The sequence below is a fragment of the Rhinopithecus bieti genome, unplaced genomic scaffold (genome assembly GCF_001698545.2).
Source record: "Rhinopithecus bieti isolate Rb0 unplaced genomic scaffold, ASM169854v2 scaffold_2432, whole genome shotgun sequence".
Classification (NCBI taxonomy): domain Eukaryota; kingdom Metazoa; phylum Chordata; class Mammalia; order Primates; family Cercopithecidae; genus Rhinopithecus; species Rhinopithecus bieti.
This window is the reverse complement of record NW_016804136.1, coordinates 3,669,058-3,693,476: the sequence shown is the minus strand read 5'-3', so window position 1 is coordinate 3,693,476 and position 24,419 is coordinate 3,669,058. Positions and strand designations below refer to the sequence as shown.

General features: G+C 43.4%; 1 protein-coding gene and 1 pseudogene across 1 annotated transcript in view; both read left to right on the top strand.

The window, feature by feature from the left end:
- The first annotated feature begins 1,489 nt into the window (after positions 1 to 1,489).
- On the top strand, positions 1,490 to 3,072 carry LOC108524639 (60 kDa heat shock protein, mitochondrial pseudogene; annotated as a pseudogene).
- A 2,867-nt stretch (positions 3,073 to 5,939) lies between these two features.
- The window catches only part of DCLK3 (doublecortin like kinase 3), a 48,855-nt gene continuing 30,375 nt past the window's right edge, over positions 5,940 to 24,419 (top strand). Inside the window, exon 1 of the mRNA XM_017866549.1 lies at positions 5,940 to 5,992. The gene's annotated coding sequence lies outside the window, so the exon portion shown is untranslated. The remainder of the gene's footprint in view (positions 5,993 to 24,419) is intronic.

The window sequence follows — 24,419 nt, the reverse complement described above, 5'->3', positions numbered from 1 at the left end:
TTCCTGGAAACGTTTTCTTTCTTTCCTCAACAAAGCTTACTGGGTGTCCTGGATATGCCAGTCAGTTTGCCTGCCATATGTAACTTCCCTTCCTGGCTTAAAATGTCCCATACACAGCTTCAGAATGACTGTCATTCAATGTTTCTTCCTCTATCTTCTTTCCCACGGAGCCACGATTGTTTGGACCAGGGATGGACACCCATCCCAAAGCAGCCAATCCAGTGCTGGCCAATGATTTAAGTGGCCTGGTTAGAGTAAATAGGCTGGGCCAACTACATTCTCTCCTTGGAGAAACTGGATTCTGAAACAGCTATTGTGGGAGACATTTGAGAGTAAGGTCCTGAGGTGGTCACCAGTCAGCTCTTGGATGTGTTTGACATTTCTTCAGATATCCTTAAAATGCCCTGTGCTCCCTGCCACTTAAAATAAGCTGCTTGAGTTTTGCTCATCTGCAACCAAAATAGCCCTGACACCTTGGCTAGACCACAATGACTATTCTTCCATTCTTTTTAGCTATGCTAAATGAGTTCCTAGTTAAGTGGCTTACTGTAAGCATGATGATTCTTTTCTGTCTTCTATTTTACATTTAAATGTTGATACTGCATGTGTTCAATGTTTCTCTTAATATGAAAAAAAGTGTTTTCTTTTCTGAGTGAATCAATACAAATCATTATTTGACAGGTAATAACAAGGGATGACTCCTACTATAGCAACTCGAACATATAGTGATTTATTCTGTCTTAAAAAGGAAGTGCAAATTGAATGCTTTGGGGTGGTGTGGTAGCTTCATGATGTCAAGGGACTATGGGTTATTCTATATTTCTGCTCTGTGATCCTTAGGGCTTGACTTCTACTTTTAAGGCCACCACATGACCTAAGTAAGATGCTGGGGCTCCAGTCATCATCAACCATCATGTTAGCTAACTTTTGCTGCAATAATCCTGAGTAACAAACCAGCCCAAAACTCAGTAACTTACAACAATGGGCATTTTTTTTTGGTCTCCTTCCTACAGGTCTGCTTCAGGCTGCAGGTTGGCTGAACTTAGCTATCTGTTGAAGTTTAGGTCTGCATCATATTTCTCCACATCTATCTTGGAGCAGCAGCTATCTAGGCTATTGGCAGAAGCCTATCTGGGCAAACCAAACTATGGGAGTACTTTTCAACCCCCGTTCACATTATGTTCAATAACGTCCCATTGGCCAAAGTAAGAAAGATGGCCACTTAGCTAGGTGAGGTGGCATGCACCTGTAGTCCCAGCTACTCAGGAGGCTGAGGCAGGAGAATCGCTTGAACCTGGGAGGTGGAGGTTGAAGTGAGCCGAGATTGCACCATACGGACTCCAGGCTGGGCAACAAGAGTGAAACTAAGTCTGAAAAAAATAAAATAAATAAATAAGGCCTAACTCGCAGCCGCCGACCTGCCTCGCAGTGCTGCGGGCACACCCTGCCGCCACCCCACAGAAATACTTTGGATCCCCACAGTCTTTAGATGAGACCAGTGTCTAGGGTATTGGCTCGTCATCTCACTCGGGCTTATGCCAAAGATGTAAAATTCAGTGCAGATGCCCGAGCCTTAATGCTTCAAGGTATAGACCTTTTAGCCAATGCTGTAGCCATTACAATGGGGCCAAAGGGAAGAACAGTGATTATTGAGCAGAGCTGGGGAAGTCCCAAAGTAACAAAAGATGGTGTGACTGTTTCTAAGTCAATTGACTTAAAGAATAAACGTAAAAATATTGGGGCTAAACTTGTACAAGATGTTGCCAAAAACACAAATGAAGAGGCTGGGGATGGCACTACCACTGCTACTGTACTGGCATGCTCTATTGCCAAGGAAGGCTTTGAGAAGATTAGCAAAGGTGTTAATCCAGTGGAAATCAGGAGAGGTGTGATGTTAGCTGTTGATGGTGTAATTGCTGAACTTAAAAAGCAGTCTAAACCTGTGACCATCCCTGAAGAAATTGTGCAGGCTGCTGCAATTTCTGCAAGTGGAGACAAAGAAATTGGCCATATCATCTCTGATGCAGTGAAAAAGATGGGAAGAAAGGGTGTCATCACAGTAAAGGATGGGAAAACACCAAATGATGAATTAGAAATTATTGAAAGCTTCAAGTTTGATCAAAGCTATATTTCTCCATACTTTATTAATACATCAAAAGGTCAGAAATGTGAATTCCAGGAGGCATATGTTCTGTTGAGTGAAAAGAAAATTTCTAGTGTCCAGTCCATTGTACCTGCTCTTAAAACTGCCAATGCTCACCATAAACCTTTGGTCATAATCACTGAAGATGTTGGTGGAGAAGCTCTAAGTACACTTGTCTTGAACAGCCTAAAGGTTGGTTTTCAGGTTGTGGCAGTCAAGGCTCCGGGGTTTGGTGACAAAGAACCAGCTCAAAGATATGGCTATTGCTACTGTTGGTGCAGTGTTTGGAGAAGAGGGGTTGATCCTAAATCTTGATGATGTTCATCCTCATGACTTAGGAAAATTTGGAGAGGTCATTGTGACCAAAGATGATGCCATGCTCTTAAAAGGAAAAGGTGACAAGGCTCAAATTGAAAAACGTATTCAAGAAATCATTGAGCAGTTAGATGTCACAACTAGTGAATATGAAAAGGAAAAACTGAACGACTGGCAATATTTTCAGATGGAGTAGCTATGCTAAAGGTTGGTGGGACAAGTGATGTTGAAACGTTCTAGCCTCGGACTCATTGACTCCAGCTAATGAAGATAAAAAAATTTGTATATAAACAATTAAAATAACACTCAAAATTCTAGCAATGACCATTGCTAAGAATGCAGGTGTTGAAGGATCTCTGATAGTTGAGAAAATTATGCAACGTTCCTCAGAAGTTGGTTGTGATGCTATGGTCACAGATTTTGTGAATATGGTGGCAAAAGGAATTATTGACCCAACAAAGGCTGTGAGAACTGATTTACTGGATGCTGCTGGTGTAGCCTCTCTGTTAACTACAGCAGAAGTTGTAGTCACAGAAATTCCTAAAGAAGAGAAGGACCCTGGAATGGGTGCAGTGGGTGGAATGGGATGTGGTATGGGAGGCAGCATGTTGTAACTCCTAGAATAGTGCTTGACCTTTACTAATAAACTGTGACAGGAAGTCAAAGGCAGTGTTCCTCACCAATAACTTCAGAGAAGTCAGTTGGAGAAAATGAAGAAAAGGCTGGCTGATGTTTAAGAAATCATTATAACCATCAGTTGCTGGTTTCAGTTGACAAAATATATAGTGGTTTACTGCTGTCATTGTCCATGGCTTCAGATACTTTATTTTGTATTTTTGAATAAAAAGACATTTGTACATTCCTGATACTGGGTACAAGAGTCACGTACCAATGTACTGCCTTCAACTTAAATCACTGAGGCATTTTTACTACTATTCTGTTAAAAATCAGAATTTTAGTGCTTGCCACCACCAGATGAGAAGTTAAGCAGCCTTTCTGTGGAGAGTGAGAATAATTGCGTACAAAGTAGAGAAATATGCAAATATGTGACAATCTTTGTCTAATAAAAAATTGTTTAAAGTTAAAAGCAAAACAAAACAAATCAGACAGAAAAGAAAAAGAAAGATGGCCAAACCTAAAATCAAGGTGCAGGGAAGCACACTCCAAGTACCATAAAGGATGGGTTGTCTAATTCAATTGAGGAATGGAGTGAACAAGTGAAATTAATAATCTCACCTACCCCATCATTATATCTGGATACCAGGATGAAGGAAAAGGGACAAAAGAGTGCATATGTCAGCCACATCAGCATCTGTAAAGGCATCTACTGAAAATCCAATACAATACTTACAATTATATTTCATTGGCCAGAAACTTTTCAAATGGCCACTCCTTGCTGCAAGGGAGGCTAGAAAATGTATTGTTTTTAATTGCAGATTGCAGTATGCTTAGCTAAAAAAATTTTTTTTTTAAATACCAGATCAGAAATGAAAATAGGTGTTGAGTAGACAATTAGCAATTTCTTTGCCAGTATTCAACAAGATGCATCCCTCACTTTTGTGAAGTAATCTGATAAGGTGTTTATTGTGATTGCTTGATATGTGTATATATAGTTAATATTTAAATCGTGATAATCCAGCCAATAATTAAACACCGTGAGATTGCTGCCCTTTTGCAAGGAAGAAAACACAAATCATCTGATCTCTCCTTTACAAAACTTAAACCTTTTGTTAAAACTCAGTTTATTTAACTTTTATTTTCTCCTAAAATATAAGTGATAGGGCCAGGAAGAGTGGCTGTCAAAAAGAAAAGTAAGTGCTTTTAAAACGGAAGTGTGTAGGCATCTCAAGGACACTTGTCTCCCAGAGAGATTTCCAATAGGCTCTTCCTTCGGGTTTTTACTCAAATGTTACCTTTCCCAACCACTCTACTTGCGTAAACACATTCCCTTTTTCTTGGTTCATTTTCTTCACACTATTTGTCACCATACTTGTTTATTTTATTATCTGTCTCCCCCTACTAGAAGGTGAGTGACTTGAAGGCAGGGCATTTGTTGTGCTGACCATTGGTGAACTGGATTGCTGAAAATGGTCCTTGTTGATGACTTCAGAGTACCTGGCCAACAAACCAGCTAGAACCAGGAGTTATTTTTCGCACAGCAGCATCATGGGGCTATCGCAGCCATTTTGGAACCTTGAGTCAACAAGTCTGAGGAGAAAAGGCAAGATGTTGAAGGTGGCCATGTGGAATCCTGGAAAGAGACTGAGCCCTTAACGTCCTCCCTGAGCAGCTGAACACACACAGAGGAGTCTTCTTCTAGGCTTCTTGTTATGTGTGATAAAGAGAAAGACAGCCCCTGCCATCTGGGAGCTGGTCTGGTTCTATCAGCTCGGCCTTGGCGTTCTGTTGAGCATAAACAATTTCACTGAAGAGTAACATCAGACCCAACAGACATGACCACTTTGTGACTTGACTGATCAAAGCAAAAGCCTGACCACTCTGTAATCATGTCAACAGTCCTGTGGAGAGAAGGGTATGGCTGATCCAGTGAATTCATTATCTCTCGCAGGAGAGGTCTGGGAGCCAGTACCTGGGAATATGGGTCCCCAGACCCCGCACTGCAGACCTGAGGGACCTGCAAATATGAGGAACAAGTGTGTGGTGCTGGGAAGAGTTACAACAACCCAAGGGCCATCGAGCTGCCTTCAGATGGTACCAGGAAGCCACTAGCTGGAGGAACGTTTTGCAGCCTACGTCTTTAAGACCATGGGTGTGGACCAGAGTGTAAGCAGGTCACCGAATCTGGGGGGTAACAAGGGTGTTAGAGTAGGACTGCCCTGGGACCTAAAGTTAGTGTGTGCAAGTAGCGGGAATGGGATAGGAGGAAGGGAATGGTGTGGAAAGTCTGGCCCCTGCACTGCAAGGAGGCACGAGGATAGCTGGTGGTCCTGGGGTCGCCTTTGGGCTGCCACCCACCTACAGAGAACAGGGGTAAAGCGCAAGTTCAAAACCCGGCGCAGCCAGGTTCCACGGCGGAACTGCGCGGGGAAGGAGAGCAGAAAGGCTGGACTCCGCGGGCGGGGAGAGGAGGGACCGCCTTTGGGCGCTCACTGGAGAAGCAGGGGTTGTGGGAGCAAGTTTAAAGCCCGGCCCCGCCCGGCCTCCAGAGACAGGAGAGGCGCGCACGGCGGGACCGGCGCAGAGAGGGCGGCTGCGGCTGGTGCGCGGTTGCTAAGCCCCGCGCCCCCGGAGACGTTCCCGGTGGCTGTCGCCGGGCGCTGAGCGGCGCGGGGCTGGCGGGCGGGCGGCGGGAGGGAGAGAAGAGGGAGAATCGGCGCGGGCTTGTGGCTGCTCATTGCGCCCCGCCTTCCCGCGCCTGCTCGGCCGTCGAGCCGCGAGCGATGGCACCATGCTCCCCAGGCTCTCCCCGAGCCCGCGCGCCGCGCCGCGCCATGCCCGCCGCTACTCCAGCCCAGCAGCCGCCGCCGCCTCCAGCCCGGCCAGCCCCAGCTTGCCCGGCGCGGCCTGCCCCGGGTGAGTACCGTGCGCTCCGGCGCCGACCCGTTCTGGGCGCCACCTTGGCGGGGGCGGAAGGACTGGTTCGCCCTGATTCTGGACCCCGCTCCGTGCGGGATGGAGCAGCAGTGCCAGACCCCCCGGGGGTGTACGAAGGACGGTGTGTGTGCGTATGTGTGTGTACGCGTGAGTAAACGCGCGCGCGTGCGGGTGTACACCACCTGAAACTCGCTTGCTGGGGGGAATAACGCTGTCCGGAGCTCATTTTATTTCCCTCGCCAGCAGGGGGGCCCTTCCTGGGAAGCGCATCGGGCGTCTTTCAAGGTGCAGGTGTGGTGAGGCTGCAGAAGGGAGAAGGCGCAGGGAGGGAGCTGACATTTATTGTGCAACTCAACATGCCAAGCGCTTCACCTAGAGTTAACCTTATTTCATCCTCTCCACAAATCTGGAAAGAATGGAATTATCCCCATTTCTCAGATGAGAAAACTGAGGCCCACAGACCTCGTGCCTTGCCCAGGGTCACACGGCTCCACAGCTGCGGAGCTGGAGTTGGACCCAGTTCTCTAGAGGTCTCTGACCCGTCTAAATGACAAGACCCTCCTTAGAACTAAGGAAACACAGAAGAACCAAAGATGATTAGGAAAAAGGATGCAGACAGAGCATTAGGGAATTAATATAAAAAAAATCTGAGCTCGTGAAATATCCTATCAATTAATTTCAAATATAGGACCACATTTACACTCCTTTCCATGTCTGGCTCTGGGGGCAAGGTGTGGTAAGGAAGAAGAGGGCTGTGCCAGTGCTGGGCAGAGGCGTCTGGGGATACCTTTTCAGAGTATCTGCCTGCTGGGAGGGGAGAAGTGTGTGAGAACTTGTGGAGGGAACTCGGTTGTTATTCATTCCCGACAATTGGTCATTCCTCCACCTCACCCCCTCCTAGTTGATGCCATTTCCTTTCCTTGATGTATTGTCCAAGATGACAGCTGTCAAATTGAAGCGGGGTCCCACCTTCATCACTGGCTGTCATAAAACCTTTTGGCATTAATTAGGTGGCCCTGCACTTTGATGATTGTATTAGGAGCTGTGAAGTGTCTGTGTTACTGCTTACAGAGGAGATCTGTTGGGCTGATGTTGAGCTAATGATCTCAATCAATGAGGCATCTAGAGCAACAGGCAAGCATTGTGCTTATCCTTAGGACAAAGCAGCAAGAAGCAAGACCCTCAGGAAGAAAAAAAAAAGAGTATTGGGTTTGCCTCACAGCCCAACGTTAGAAAAGCATTTCAATTTAATATTTGAATTGCTTCACTGGAGAAAGAACAAAGAGGAACAGAAAGTGATTTCTGAAAGATGCTCTGTAACTCCTTTCATTTAGGTTTGAAAGATTTTTGAGTCATGTTCTTTTATGGTGAGCTTTGCCATCTTGGTGCACATTGGTGCCCTGGGTGCCTTCACTTCCAATTGCCAGTCCCTCCATCTCTTTTTTGGAGGATGACCCTTGGGCTGCAGAGCCTATTTTTGTAGGAACTCAAAACAGGGAGTGCCTGGGAATTTACATCTCACCTGGGGCAGCCCCTCTCCAATGACTGATGGGTGCTGGAGTATAAATAGTCCAGCTTCTTTGCCCTTGATCAGGACACTCTGAAGCATGACATCCTTTGTTTCCAGAGATCCAATGTGGAGTTGTGTCAAATTGACCTCTATGGTTCTTTGCTTGGCTTGTTTCCCTTGCTTGGCTTGCTATTTCTTGTTTTACTTCTTCACAGACATTTTTTCCTAGGAATACCTCCTAATACACTTTCATAGGAATTCTTGTCTCAGGATCTGATTCTAAGGAATCCAGACAAAAACATGGACCCTTCTCACTGTCAATGTTTTTATCCTTCCTATGTTATCCAAATATGACTAATATCGGTCATAGGTAGCCCATGCTAACCTGTAGGGTGTTTTGTATGAATTCATAAAAGGTGTTCCCTTCTGGGCAGATGGATCCCCATGCCCAGGCAACGAATTAGCAGGCAGGTGTTCAGTGCCCTCTAGGCCCCTGATCGGTGCATCTTTGGCAGTGCCCACAGTACTCAGCGGTCATGGTGGCATGGTGCTCAGAAAAGCAAAAAACAGAGTTGCTTAGTTGTCCCAGGATCTCGTTTCTTGGCTTCTCCTTTTTTCCCAAGAAAAAAATCCCCCAAAGAGGGATTTTACCTTCTTTTTTCCCCAGTTTTCCCCTAAATATTTTAATATTTCAGGCAGGTGTTTTGGTTTTCTTTGGACAAGTCAGTCTTAGTTTCTTTCTAAAGCCAACAAAGGGGAGGAAAAGGGCTGCTTTGGCTCGTGGAATCTCAATCCTGCAGCCTGCAGGAGGGTGGTGGTGCCTGGTCAGAGAGGGTAGGTAGGTCTCCACCGGTCTCCAGGGGCTCTCAGAGGGGACTTGTCTTGATGGTGAGGTTACTGGGTGGGGGCTTGGATGGGCTGCTTTTGTTGGAGGCTCTTGCTTGAAGACATTTTCCTTTCCTTGGATCCAGGAGGCTCATTGTACCTGATCTGGCATCCTGAGTTTCCTCACCTTTTCCTTTGGTGGCCTCTTGATAATGTCTAAATTTTGCGCCTCTGCTGGTGGAGCAGAGCCCCTTTTGAAGATGCATATGTGGGGGAGTTCTTTGAAAAGAATGTTTTTGTTAACTGCTTGGTAATGTAGGTCAGAAGAGAGAAATCTAGGGAAAGTGAAAGAGTGGGAAGAAGACATCTGTACTGGGAATTGGGGAGGGGAGTTTGGCTCCATCCCCAGAGTTCTGAAGCCTCCTGGTGACCTGGGGCAAGTCACTAAACTTCTCTAGGAACCTCAGTATTTTCACCATTCATTTAATAACAATTGTCCAGCCAACCTCAGAGTGTTCTTTGATGATCAAAAGGGGAAATATTTTAATGGACTCATCCAGTAATTATAGAGGAAACCCGTAAAATCTTTATACAGAGACAACTGGCAATCCCTTGGGGACAGTAGTGTATGTAGAGGCATCATGATGTGGATAGCAAGTGGTAGAATAGAGATAATCACCAGATCAGTGGCTGCATGAAGGGACAGAGGAGTCTCCAGAGCTGCTTGGGCTGTTTTTGACGGCTAAATGTTGACAGAATTTTGCAAAGGGAAGGGTGTCATGTAGTGTGTGCTTATGGGGGTGAGTCCATCAGAACTGCCTTCACATTTGGGCTCTGACCCCTCAAGCCCATGTGATCCTGAGTGAGATACCCAACTACTCTGAGCCTCAGTTTCCTTATTGGTAAAATGGGCATATTCAAATTGCTCTGAGGATTTAGTGATGTAAAGCAATTACCAGATATTATTACAAATGGAAAGTATTGTTATTAAAGTTACCTTTTAGGTGAATGGATTCTGTTTGGCTGCCTGGGGCCAGTACTTTTCAAATATGGCTGGACATAATGGGGATCTTATGAAAATGTAGATTCTGATTCAGGAGATCTGGGGTGGGGCCTAAGAGTCTGCTTTTCTCCCTAGCTCCTAAGTTCTTGTAGATGTTGTTTCTTTAGGGACCACATTTTGAGTACAAGGCCCTAGGCTACTCCCTCTTGGGTAAAATCTGAGTCCTTTGTGGGAGCTGAAGAGCACTGTGTTTGGAGAGATGATGGGTAGGGTTCAGGCCTCCTAGGCAGGTCTGGCCTGGAGCTGGGGTAGAGATAGCTAGTAATTGCTGCTGTTGAGTAGGATGTTCCTACTGGGTAAGTAATGGATCAAACCCAACTTCCTTCAAATGCCCAGGACCAGCCTCCTGGAGGAAATTCTTTCTGGCCAAATGGCCAAATACTGCCTACTTTTGCATGCTGGCCCTCAGGATGTAGAGATGAATAAGCCATTGGCCCATAACTGCCCCTGCCACAGTGTGATTGTGGGGAGTGGGTAAGGAGGGGTTAGACATAGAAATGTAAGATTATGACATGGTGAGGTGAGCACTCTGTGGCGTTAGGTTAATGGAGAGGCAGGTAAGAGAGTTAAGAAAGGGAGGAACACTTCCTGGTGGTAATTAAATCTGAACTGGGTTTTGATGGATGAATCACTGTGTCTGGGATTGGAGGAGGGCAGGAAAGTGTGTGGAATAGTATTCTAAGACTGAGGAACAGCATGTGCAAAAGTAGGGTGCCATGATGAAACAGCTTGGTGTGTTCAGGTCATTGAACTAAGAGTTGTTTGGAGCATAGAGTGTGATGGGGAGGAGTTGGTCAGGGAGCAGAGCTCAGTTCATGAAGCAGTATTAGTCAGGAGGGTTTTCTAAGCTTTGCTGCAGTAGTAAATCAACTTCATCATCTTGATAGTTTAACTCAACAAAGGTTACTTCTCACACACGATGTGTGTCCCTCACAGGTCAATTGGTAGCCAAGTTGACAGAGCTTCTCCCAGCTTTCAGCCTTGCCATCTGGAAAATGTGGCCACTGTAGTCACCAGTGCAGGAAGAGATAGTGGGAGAGTGTCTCTCTGGCTCCTCTGGAATGAATGCAGTGTTGCTTTTGTCCACAGCCCACTGGTCATTGGTCAGAACTAATTGTGAGAGGGCTGGGAAATAGGGGATGGGGGCTGGGATGGAAGAAAAAGTCAGAGAACATCAACTCTCCCACATATGTCTTGTTATGAAGCTTAAGCCTCACTCTGAGGCCACAGTTTCTCAAATAAGAGTGGTATGGGAATTCCTTTAAAGGAAAAAAATTCTTGTAGATTCCTAGTGTTGCTTAAATTATTTTTATTATAATGCAGTTTAGGTATGTAGTAGTTTTAAATGAGTCTAAACTCTTTATACTTAGAGCTGTCATATGATCACATAACCAAAACAAATATATAAATAAAATATCAACACAGCTACAATCCAACACAGCTAAAATCCAACACAGCTTGGATTGGAAGTTAATCCAAGTTAATTTGGATTAACTTCATGAATTAATGTTCTTATGAAGTTCTAATGAAGTTATTTTTGCTAAAATGAAATCCCTATTTCTGGTTATAACAGCTGCTGTTCAGGTTCTTAGGAATTTGGTATGCAGTGTGCCATGCCGCAAGGTTGTATGATGGCTCAATTTTCTCATCAGTTTCCTCTCTATACACTAAGCCTGATTTGTTATTTTCTCATTAGCCTATGATAATTAAAATAATGTTTCTTGATGCCAACTGTCTCAGTTTGTTTGTGCTGCTGTAACAAAACACCTGAGGCTGGGTAATTTGTAAAGAACAGAGATTCATTCCCAACAGTTCTGGAGGCTGGCAGGCCATGATTAAGGCACCTGTAAGCTTGATGTGTGGTGAAGGCTCATTCTCTGCTTGTTGCTACACGCTCCAAAGGGGATGGATCTTGTGTCTTCACACAGTGGAAGGAATAGGAGCCAACAAAGGGCCTAAGCTAGTTCTTTTCAGCCCTTTTGTCGGTCACTCATCCATTCTGTAAGGCAGAGCCCTCTTGACTTAATCACTTCCCCAAAACCCCTACCCTTCAATATCACCACACTGCAATGGGGACTAAGTTTTAACGTATGAATTTTCCTGGTTATTCAGAACCATAGCACCAACTACAGTATAAATGCAAGAGTATATATGGTGAAATTATGTGGTAGCACTGTCATAACATGGCCATTCAGATGATCCAGAATATGTTTCTGTTGATTCTTTAAACAAGGTGATTATGAAAGTGAAAACAGAAATTTAAACAAAACACAATTTTGAGAACTTGTGTACCCTCCTAAAATAGGTTTGAGGATCTCCTGGAATTTGAGAAACAGGTGGAAAACTACTGGAGTGTTTAATGAAGGGGACATAGATGTCCAGCTTTATGGTTTAGAGACATCACTTTTCCCAGGGTGTGTGGAGTGGCTGAGGGGGAGAGAGAGGAAGGCCGAGACAGCAGAATCTGGGGTGGCTTGCAGGTAGCTGAGCTAAGATGTCATGAGGGCAGGTGCTCAGATGTAGTTAAGGGAATGGGAGAGAGGAAGCATGGATTTGAGAGACATGTAGGAGCTGGAATTCACAGAACTTGGAGGTTGACTGCGATGTGGGGGGGATGGAAGGAAAGAGGAGTCAAGGATGACTCTTGGTCTTGGAGGTCGAGGGTAGTTGATGGTACCACTGACCAGGATGAGGACCATAGCCATAGGTGTAAGATGTCCATGGCAAGAATGGGAGAGCTCAAGACCAGAACTGTGTTCTGCTGTATTCACCATCCCATTTTTTCTCATTGATGTAACTTTTCCTGAACCAGTTTCTGAGAAACTGCTGCATCTTGCAGTGCCTATTTTTCTTCTACGGGACATTAATTATTGCTCATTAAGATGATTTGAATGGCTTTATTAGCTTTTCTATTGCGCTTGCTGCTTCTGTCCTGTAGGAGCAGATTCTGGCAATATTGCCTGATTAAGCACACACTTTTTTTGTGCTCTATGTGTTCAAAGGAGGTGAAAAAAATTGAGAAAACTGTAGATGGTTCTGAGCTAGAAACTGTCATACCATATAATATGAGATTAGTTTTCTGCCTTCAGTTTTTATTTTAAGAACACAAACAATCAACTTTCCACTCTGTGTTTTTGGACAGAGATACTGAAAATTCTCTGAGGAATGAGTAGAGGTTAAATGATCTCTAGGTAATTACATAAGAAGTAAAATGGAAACACTGCACTTTGGGGAAGTGGAGGGCAGAGAACACAAAGCCACACAGACAGACAAACAAAAATTTCACAAACCGAAAATAAACCCCTGTGGTTTCTAGAGTGAAATGTCATGTTAATTAAAATTTTGGCATTAAATATTTTAAAATGTAACTTAGTATTTACTTTTTGTATAAAAAATTAACCTAATGCACCAACTGATGGAGGGAAGCAACATGAATAGGCTGCCAGAAGTGGCTTTTACTTTCCTGTTCCCACTTGAGAAACTTCTGCTTTCTCCTGGTCTCAGGCATTGTTTTCATAGCAGAGCCTCTGAGGCCCTCCAGGGAGATGTGTAACCTCCCCTCTTCTGAGTCTATCTGGAACTTGTGATAAAGGTTCTGTGAGCGAGGGCATACCTGTCACCCACCCCCAGACACCACATGCCACTTGAGGATGGCACCATGTTTTTTCATCCCAGAATCCCCCCAAACTAGGAGGGCATTTCCCCTAACAGTAGTTTCCATACCCACAAGCTAGTCCAGGGCACCCTAGAGGAAGTATCTTTGGGTCTCAGGGTTAGTTGGAGGAGCAGATTTCCTAGCAATAACAGCCATGACTTTTTGCGAATGTCTCTTCCAGGAATGGGTTAGACAAGGCTGGTTATTCATTTTAATTCAGATGTTGTTTCGGTTTCAGAGGGCTACAACAAAAGTTCCCTGGAGCTTGGGTCTCTCCATTTGTGCCAGAGGCAGTGGGTCTTGCCAGATAATTAATGTGCTCCCATTCTTTAGCAGATGCTATCAGTCCCTGTCCATGGTCCCTGAGCACACATCTTTCCTGTTCTGGTGGTTTCCACTGCAAGCCACTGCAACACTGTTAGACGGCTTTCTTTGGTTGCAGGGGCATGGTTGGCCCCTATCTGGTGCAGATAGCCACAAGTGCTGGGCAGCTAATCTCCTGGGAGCAGCCCTCAATCACTAATGGAAGGGAATGGATGGATGAATATCACAGTTTCCTTGCCCCTCTGGAAGGATAACTCTGAGGCATGTTCTACCCAATCTCTCCAGAGGTTCCCAGGAGAACTGAGCCTAGGTTGGACATAGCAGTAACTTATTCTTTGATGCCACTGTCCTACTTCACTTCTCCACTCTCCTCTAGTGCTTTCTGGGATCACCTCCCAAATCAATCCATATCCATGCCCCAGGCTGTGCTTTTAAGAGAGACCAAGGTGATTGGGGTTATGTGACCAGCTCTGGCCACTGGACTGTAGGTGGAAGTGCCATGTGTCACTTCCCATTCCAGGTGGTTGAAAGCCAGGATACCACCATTGTCTTTCTCATCTGCTACTCGGGCAACCTTGGAGGCCATGTGCTTTGAATGGAGGATCAGAGATGGAGAAAGCTGCTAGGTTTACACTGGGATTCATACAAGCAAGAGTCTTTTATTGTGGTAGCCCTAGAGCTTTTTGATATTTATCAGTTAGGGCACCTGTCTGTCTGATATACAGTGTCACCCTGTCGTTTTTTGGGTGCCACCACTGATGTCAGCCCATCCTCCGCTTCTCCATCCTACACTGGTCCATAAGAACTCTTGGGATCTGCTATCCATGACCTCCTTTAATGCTTCTCATTTCCAAACTCCCCTCCTCTTCAGTAGTTTAATATTAAAGTAAAATTTATGTTTCTCGATGGTTTTTAATTCATCTGGAAGTTATTTTGGTATTATTTGTGAAATAAGAATCTAAATTCATTTTATTTCCAAATTATTAACCAGTTGTTCCAGTATTGAATAAAAATCATTCTAACCTTCCTTGCTAGTTTGTAATCACCTTTCATTATACATTAAATTCTCATATAAAGTAGTATCTATTTTGGAGCTACAGTTTTTTTTTCTTAAATTCTTGTGCAAGTACCAAGACATTGTAATTGTAGCTCTGTAATATATTTTACTATCTTCGTTACTCACTACTCATCTCCTTCCTGTCCTCCCTCAAAAATTGTATTAGTGCTTCAATTGCACAAAACCTACAAATTATAAATGGGAAGAACTGATATGTCTATTAGGCTTTTACATTCCAGAATGGACAGTCATTTAAATGGCTTTTCTAATTCCTCTCACAGTTTTGTGGTTTTGCTTATGTTGCTCATACACATTTTTTGTTAGTTATTCCTAGCAATTTTCTATATGTTGACATATAAATGTTATGAATTTTTTCATGTATTTTTCAATTTATTGCAGTTCTGTCAAAAGCTTGTATGTACATATAAGCTTCACTATACATATAGAAAATTCATAGATAGTTAATATATGTAATTAATGATTTTTTTTGCCTTATAGCTGACTACTTTCTAATTATATTTGGAAGTAAAACATATAAAACTATTTCATGAGCGTCCATGTACTCTAATTGCTTTTCCAGGTGGCTCAGCATAAACACATAGGTATATCCTAGAACTGAAATAAGTTCATGGAGAGAAGGAAAGATGGAGAGAAAAGATACATGAAGGAGCTGGCTGTGTGGTAGCAATCAGGTTTTCTCCATCACAGAACATGTGCAGAGTTACAGGGGCCAGGAAAACAAATAACTTGGGTTCATTGTGGGTTTTCTCTTTGAGACAAAAGCTCTTACACATTTAAAACTTACCTGTAGGTGTTTCTGACTGGTCCTAGACACTGCTAGCACCAAATCAAAGTCTTCTCCTAGATGATTGAAACTTGTCAGAAATAATGTGTTTATGTTTTTGGTCTGGATAAGAAAAGATGATGTCAGAGGATGCCACCTCTTCAGTAATGTTAAAGACAGGTCTGGCAGGTCAGACAGTTTAATGTAAAATAAAAGGTCACCATATCCCTAACCGGGGTCTTACCTTGTGTTCAAGTTGAGAAAACCAAAATCAGTGGACTTATTAATTTAAAAAGAAAAGAGAAACAGAAAGAAATGAAATATATTAGGTTGAAGCTCCTTTTTCTTGGAGTCAACTGATGTCCAAGGGTTGTAGGCCTCTAAGTCATCCGATTTATAAGGAAACTCTTTAGTATTAGTCTATAAGTATGCTATGCAATGGCTGCTGGGAACTTTTAGTGCCTTTTCTTTAATGCCGTTAATATTAACTTAGAATCCAAAGAATTGACCATTTTCTGCAAAGACTACATAACTGAAGATGTTTAACTGGTTTTGAAGATTATATTTTCCAAAGAAGTTCTGTAGCATGAATGAAAAACAGGAATACATACTCATATTAAGAAGTGGGAACAGGCTGGGCATCATGACTCACACCTATAATCCCAGCAATTTGGGAGGCCAAGGCGGGAGAATCATTTGAGCCCAGGAGCTTGAGACCATCCTGGGTAACATAGTGAGACCCCCATCTCTTTAACAACAACAATAAAAATTAGCCTAGGTGGGAGAATCACTTGAGCCCAGGAGTTTGAGACAAGCCTGGGCAACATAGTGAGACCCTATCTCTTTAACAACAACAACAACAACAACAATTAGCTGAGTGTGGTGGCTCATGCCTGTAGTGTCAGTCACTTGGGAGGCAGAGGTGGGAGAATTGCGTGAGCCTGGGAGTTTGAAGCTGCAGTGAGCCACGATGGCACCACTGTACTCCAGTCTGGGCAACAGAACAAGACCCTATCTCAAAAAATAAATAAAATAAAGTAAAGCATCTGAAAACCAACTGAAAGACATCTGGAATTCCTGTGTTCTCAGGAATGCTTGTTAGTTACTTGCTTTTTTTCCGGTTGCTTTGTCTGCATTACAAGGCAAAAACAGCAGAGGCTTCTTGGTTCTCTTTATGTTTCCTTTCTCGTTCTTTCTTCGTCATGAGTACAAAGTGGATGTCTTTATTAAGCTGTTTCCTTAGAAAGGAAAGTGGTGTTAGTGTTGAGCTGCAGAGGGCTAGGTAAGGAGACAGAGTGGGATCTTTGTATTTTGCTCCCAACATGTTCACCTGGCCACAAACGCGATGTGTGGGTTTTTAGATAGTTTTAAGTGAGCATGTTAACAATCAAAGAAAAAACATACATGTTGGATTTTTATTCTGTTGGGAGGAGGAAGTGGGACTTTAAATATCTGCCCATCTCATAGGGAAAAAAAAGGAAAGTTTTATATTTTCTATGCTGCCTTGAATAACTGTCAAAAAACTCTCAGCAGTTTCTGGCTAGCTAGCTGTCTCCATCTGGAGGTTGGCATTGTGTTTTTTCAACCTACAATTAACTACCATCCGCTAAAAATTCAGCCAGTAATAGTCATATCCTTTCATAGCTTCTTAAGAATTTTTTCTTAAGTGTTCTTACAGTTCTTTTCCTACTCTTGACAATATCAATTTTTAGTATAAAAGCTACAAAATTAGATGCCAGAGACATCACTGATGATTACCATGAACTATTTGTTCATTGGCTCACATATGTTTATTATCTGCTACATGCCACTGTGGTAGGCTCAGTACTTTTAATTAATTTAAATTTAAATGGAAAATATCCGTATGTATCTAGCGGTTATGGTATTAAACATTGCAGAGGTCTAGAGACTTGGGGAAACAGGTTAAAGCATCAAGTAAATTGTCATTTCAATGGTGATATGTGCTATGCAGAAAGAAGCCAGATTGGTGAGGGAGGGGGATGGAGCAATTTGAGGATCTTTCAGGTAAGGCCTCTTGGAGTAATGATATTAGATCCATCACAGACCTGAAGAAAGGCAGGAAGGATGTTCATGAGAGAAATAGTTTCAAGACACTCCAGGCACCTCTGGGTAATTATTTGCCATTTGTTTTTAATGAAACAGGAGAGAAGGAATGTCTTCTACTTATGAATTCTAAAAATACCACAAAACCATCAGTGCTCATTCTTACTGTAAAATATGAAGACCTTTCATAATTTTGGGCAATGGTGAGGGTCTGGTTTCCCTGGAAGCAGAACCTGAGATGCGGATTCTTGTGCATGTGATTATTCTGGGACAGCTCTCAGGAGAAGGGAGTCAGGTGGGTAGGGAGTATGGTCAAGCAAGGGAGTGGTCTCAGCTGGAGTCACATCTCAGCCCCAGCCATGGGGAGCCCTGGAACATACATTGTACCATGGAATTGTCCCACCCTGGGGTAGAGTCTGGGTCTTTTGTACCCCTCCTCAAACCCCTGTCCATCAGTCATTGATTATGGGCTGTGCTTGTGAAGGCAGAGTTGGGTGTGTGACCTCCTGGGTAAAGTGGCTCCAGTCAGCCAAAGTAACTCTTGGGAGACTTGGGCAGCGATGGGCTGCCAACACGTGTAAGAGCTGGAGGAGAGGGGCAGCCCTGGTAAAGGAATCTGGGTGGGTACCAACGAAATCCATGACAGTGTGCTGGCCCTACAGAATGTTGATGGCTGTGTAGCTTTAGATAAACGTTGGGGCAGAAATAGATGAAAAGTCCTGAGTGCATGCTTGGATGATCACCCAGTAAATTCTGATGACCCAACCAATCGTCTGTTTTCATTGAACACTACTGTGGGTTTATTGGGTTCTTTCATGCAACACCTGTTCATTGCCAGCCTACCACATACCTGGCACTAGGTCTCTGTGTTTAGAATCTTGCCACGCAAGGCCCATTTATTTAGTAGACTCCATCTCGACAAATTATATATATTTGGCAAATGCCATGATATAACATCACAAGAAATCCTGAAGAAGCTTAACCACAACTCCTGCAGAAGCTGAAAGCTGCTAAGGTTTATCCTTATAAAGGCTCTGAAGGCAACAGTCTGTGTTGAAACATTTGCGTCTGATGCTTTCAAAAGGCTTAGATGCAGCAGTTGGGCTGTTAGAGGGAACTGTGTCAGTTTCTGCCCACTGAGGTTGGCTTCTCAGCAGAGAAGCAGTTCTGCCTTAGTCCCACCACTGTCAATCTGGTTTAATCTGAGTGCTGACCATATGTGGGCAACCTTATGCCTGTCATCTCATTACAATCTTTACAGCTATCCTGGGAGGACGGGCTAGTGGGGGCCATGCAGGTTCCCATGGCAGTGAGGACTGCTGGGTACTCCACCAGCAAAGATGCGTTGTACTCAGGATGGGTATTCGGGCCGCTGCTGAAGCTTTATGGGTCCAATTGGATGCCTGACTTCATCAGGGTGTTGGTACCATGACTTCTCTACTTTTGAATTAGAGGAAAACCAAACCCAGTCTGAATTCCCAAAAAGAAGAAAAGTTTTCACCTTAAGCTGCTTTACCCCAACATCACTCTTCTTTGTTTGGGATCTTAATACACTTTGAGGAGTTGTTTTCTTTTTTTAGATCATCCCGTCTACAGGGATATCAGGGAAAAGCTCATCTGTTTATTGCCAGCTGCAGGAACACTGTGTGACTTAATTTTGCCCAGTTGGATGTTGGCTGGCTTAACAACTAGGGCAGGGCTAAACTGAGGTTGCTTTGCTTCAGTGTTGATGCCTGTTGATGCGTCTGAGTGCTGCTCTGTTTTCTCTGGATAACCCCATGAGCTTAACATTCCGTGTTATAAATGACACCTCTAAATCTGTCCATGTCATTGTTCAAAAACATTCAGTATCTGCGGAAGGTTTGTTTCGGTTCTTACTAACTGGTTCTGTGGCCTTGGGCTAGTTGCTTACCTTCTCTGGCCTACAGTTATATTTTACAGCTGGGAAAACTGGGCTACTATCCTTGCAGTTCTAAAATGCAAAGATCTGCACCCACACAACTTTTGCATCCCACACACATGTCCTCTTTAGATTGGATCTTTTGTTTACAAAAGATGCGTATTTCAACACAAGCAGTTTGTGAGAATTTTTACCAGCAAGTCTAATCATCGTATAAATGACCATGTCTTAACTATTTATGGAATGTCCTTCCTCAGTCTGGTGGATGTAAACCTCCAATAAACAGCACAGTGGAGCTATTTAGCTTATTTATTTCTTCTTGAGAAATAAATTGAAAAGAAATTAAGAAGGCTGGGTGTGGTGGCTCACGCCTGTAATCCCAGCACTTTGGGAGGCCCAGGCAGGTGGATCACTTGAGGACAGGAGTTTGAGACCAGGCTGGCCAACATAGCCCTGTCTTCACTAAAAATACAAAAAATTAACTGGGCATGGTAGTACATGCCTGTAATCCTAGCTACTAGGGAGGTTGAGGCAGGAGAGTCGCTTGAATCTGGGAAGCAGAGGTTGCAGTGAGCCAAGATTGTACCACTGCACTTCAGCCTGAGTGACAGATCAAGATTCTGTCTCAAATAAATAAATAAAAAGAAATAAAGAAGAATTAAACATTAAAATAATTAAATTAAGAAGTAAAAGAAATTTATTTCTTCTTGAGAAATTTGGGTAATGTGTCTTTCATGGGATCCATCCATTTCATTTAAGTTGTCTCCTTTGCTGGCATAAAATTATTCATACTATTCCCTTATTATTATTTTACATAAACAGCTCCAGTGTTTCCCAAGTGTATCACCTCTCTTTAATATGAATGAAGGCTATATATTTTAAAAAACATTTCTTTTCAAATTATTTTACTGGCTTGCCATTTAATTATGTGTTGGACATGGAGGTTGCCTTATCAAGAAGTCAAAATCATTTAAAACCACTTTCTGAAGAATCTGCAGGCTGTTTGCCTCCTTGTTCCTGTACACAAATGGATCATGGAAGTTTCCACCTCAGATCTCATTTATTAGACTGACCCCTCATCTGATAAACGAGGTGTGAGAGTCTTCAGATCCAGGCACTGACAGATGGTTCAAATATTCCAAGTATCCTTACACCCATCTAAGATCCATTCAAGCCAAAGTGTGAAGATGTAGAAATGAGATTGATGTGCTTCATCTCTAGAAAAAAGGAGATGGAGTATGCTTTTAGAATGATTTCTGCAACCTCACCAGTAGGAATGGAATATGGTGAGGGTCTGTCTAGCCTAGTGTATTTTAAAGTATTGCATGACACAGGTCAGTGGACATTAGTGGGGTGGTGAGGGCCCTTAGGGTTTGACAACCAGGGAGGGAAAGGAAACTGTGAAGTCTTGCAAGCATCCAGTCAGCTGAAGGGAAAGTAGCCCCAGAGCACTTGAGGGCTCCCCTTCCAAATGAGTACATCCAAAGAGCCGCCCTGCATATAGCACTGAGAAAAGCAAAATTCAGCCCCAATCAAGGTTACTGTGAATCTCCTCACTGTAACAGACAATTGGGATTAAATATTCAGGGCATAGGAAACAGCAGCCTGGCCTGGGAGCCATGCCCTCTTGGAATTTTACTGAGTGTGTGATGAAGCCCCAGGGATGTGATCATGGGTGAGTTGGGAGAGTTGGGAGGAAACATGAAACCCGGGGTGAGACTGAAAGAGAAGCTGTCCCTAAGGAGTGCTCTGGTCAAAGCCAACCAGCATCAGATGTCTCAGAGAAGGACAATGCAGGGGACAGGGTGGCGGCATCTGGAGAAGCTCCCCATGCATTGGCACAAAGAACTGCAGGTGAAGAGAATCCTGTTGGAAAAGGAAAGAGGGCCAACCTGCTTCAGAATTTATGGAAGAAAAGAAAAGCCCAAAGGTAGCATATGAAAAATGACTGGAAAGCAGAAGGGTTCACCTGGAGGAAAAGTGGTCAGGTGGTTAGAGAGAAAGGTTATTGTTATGTTTGCTGGCAGGTCCGAGGCCTCACCAGCCTTGGGAGGAAATGAGGCCATGTTAATATTAATGCCTGGTGTGCCCTCTGCCAGTGTCCTCAGAGTTCCCAGGGCAGGATGTTACCTGTGCTCATGTACACTGTGGCTACTGTTCTGAATCCTTCCTCCTGTTCCCTGCCCCTGTGGCCCTCCTGCTGTTGCTATCTCCCCAAGGCCCCACATCACCCTCCTCTGCTGAGGCTGCCCTGGGTCCTGGGGCCTGTTCTGGGCAAGGCAGGTGTCTGGTCCCCCTCTCACTCTGCTGTGCCTTGTCACCTGGATCCCAGAGCTTCACACAGTCTTTGAAACACAGCTCCTTCAGCATTCTCCCTCAACCCTGCATTCCAACAGCACTTAAACCAGCTGTTCTGGGATTGGGAGCACAGGGGCAGAGGCCATAGTGTTCCCTCTTTCTCATTGCCTCCCAGGCCTGTTATCTCCTCCCTGGGGGCTGCGAATGCCTGTGCACAAAACACCTCCTTCCCCATTCACCCACACCCCTGTCTGCGCATTTGGCGACTTATACAAATAAACAGATCCTGGAAAAATAAACACACTTCTGAGCCAAATGTGATTCTGGGTCCCGGTTTGGGTTTAGTTGGGTCATGCTGCCATACTTTAAGGGCTAATGAAATCGATAAGTACAAGTCCAAGGGCTTTATGATCCCCTGATGCCCACTGAGGGCTGCATATTTTGGTTTCACTAACCACTTTGGCAAAGCAAGAGATATTCTGTGGCAGTGCATTTCAAGCAAATGTGCATCATACCACCTGAGGTTCTTTTTAAAATGCAGAATCTGCTTTTGTAAATTGGGGGTGGAGCCTGAAATTCTGCATTTCTAAGATGCTCCCAGGTGATACTGATGCTGCTGGTCCACTTTGGGTCATAAAGGGGATCAAAATATGCTACCCCCAAATATGACACTTTGTCACAAGAATTATTTTAAGCTGAAAGTATTTGAGAAACAGCAGATGGAAGAAAAGATCTCTGTCCTCTCCCTATTTACGTGAAAGTGGACATAAATTTTCCTTTGTGAAGTTGTTCCTTTCAGTTGTCTTATAACAAGAAGGGCTGAACAACTGTTAATCACCAGAGAGGACTCTAGACTCATATCAGCCCAGAGATGGCTCTGAGAGGAATATGCATAACAAACCTTACTAAAATAATCTTTATCTTTCTCTATATTATAATATAATATAGTATATATATATATATAGTCCTTCAGAGTTCCCCCAGGGGCAAATATTATATATATATATATAGTATAATATAATATACATCTCTTTTTTTCCCATAGAAGCTCAAAACCTTTTCCCTTTGTTTTATTACTTCTCCACAAGTTTATCATTCTTTGTTAAAATGGTATATAAGTCTCTGAGTCTGACTACCTTTTTGGGATTTTCACTTCATTTCTGTGAGGCCCTTATATGCATATGAAAGAAACATTTTTTGCCTGTCAATCTGTCTTTTGTTGGTTTATTTGGCAGGGCCCCAATCATTTAACCTAAAGAGTAGAGGAAAAAAAGGTTTGTTCCCCTCTAACAGTGGGCAAATTCTAGATCATTTCCTTTGCCACTTCCGTTTGCTGTACTTAAAATCTTTTGTCAAGGGAACCATGGCTGGATTTTGTGTTTCACTGCACTGATGCCATGTTTTTATAACATATCACAAATTACTTATTAACTTTATGAAAATAACTACTTATAGGCAACTTGCACTACCAAAAGGATACTCTGGAATTTCACTATATATCCTTGGTGCTCAGAGTGTGTCCAGGTCCAACAGCATCAGCATCACCCGGGACCTGGTTAGCGATACAGACTGTCAGGCCCCACCTAGACCTACTGAATCAGGACCTGCACTTCAACAAGATTTACAAGTGATTTGTGTGCACATGAACATTTGAGAAGCTCTGCTCTGTAGAACATAGTAAATTGGAAATGGAAGCTTCCAGTTTAACCACTTCAGTAGGATTCTCTAAGGAGACATGTCGGTGACAGCAGGGAAAAATTCAGACCTTGTCTGTCAGTCGTCTTTGTTGTCATGGGGTGTTTGTAGGATATAACCCAATGTTCTGGGATCTCTGGAAAGAGGGGAAAATGCTTTGTGGTTTGCATGAAGCATGAGGGTTTTTCAGACATAATAAAGCCAGCAGAAGAGGAAGTGGTAACGGTGATGCAATGATGAGATGGGTGGCCTATACTAGACAAGGGTGAGTAGGAAAACCGAGGGATGTGGGATGAGGATTATTGAGGGGGTCAGGGATAATCTTTAAAAGTGAGAAAAGGAATTTCCACTTAAAAACACTCTTGTAAACAATTGATGCAGTACATAAAACTCATAACTCCAAAGTTATCATGAGATGGAGCAGTCAATCCCATCTTTAAATTTGCGAGTAGCTTAGAAAAAAGTATCAGGCATCTGTTAGGTGGGTTAGAACAAGGCCTGGCAAATATCTCTCAGTCAGAGACCATACAGGGTTCTGTGCCAGTATGCTGGGGGGACTAAAATCAGGAGATAAAAGCCAACCCTGGACAGAGGCACTTCTGAGATAAGAGCAGGAAGAAGTCTCTTTAATTACTCTGTTTCTGATGTCTCAGTCAATGTCATGTTGGTAATAAAGAGGACAAATAGTGAGGATGTTAATTAGAGATTGGAGTGTCATCAGTGATGACAGTCAATAAACAGCATGGCAGTTTCATTTTATTAATTTCTACAACTTTGATCAATATAGACATGGGCCAGGCTTCTGAATTACAAAACAGTAGCATTTTTGAGGCTTACTGAGAGAGGCTTCATTCCAATTTTTTATTCGTTTACAAAACCTTCCTTGGGGTGTTGGCATAATCAAATGTAGGTTCACAAATGTTTCTCCTGCCTCATCTCTGCATATGAGCAAAATGAGTTTATTCCCAAACAGCCCCTGGAAAATGCCCAGGACAAATGATTACGCAGCGAAAAGTAAAATTATTTCAGCCAGTCTTTCTCTATCTTCCACAGAAGAATAGACATGAATAGTCTCTCAGCACTGCATACTGAGGCCACAAGTGATTAATCTGGTGAAACCACAAAGAAATAAAAAGTTGATAAAAGGGAAAGTATTTTCAGGGGCACCTTTCTGCTAGGAAGAGGGGGGTTAATAATGTGGTGTTAGATGCATTGACCTTCCTTTTTTAGT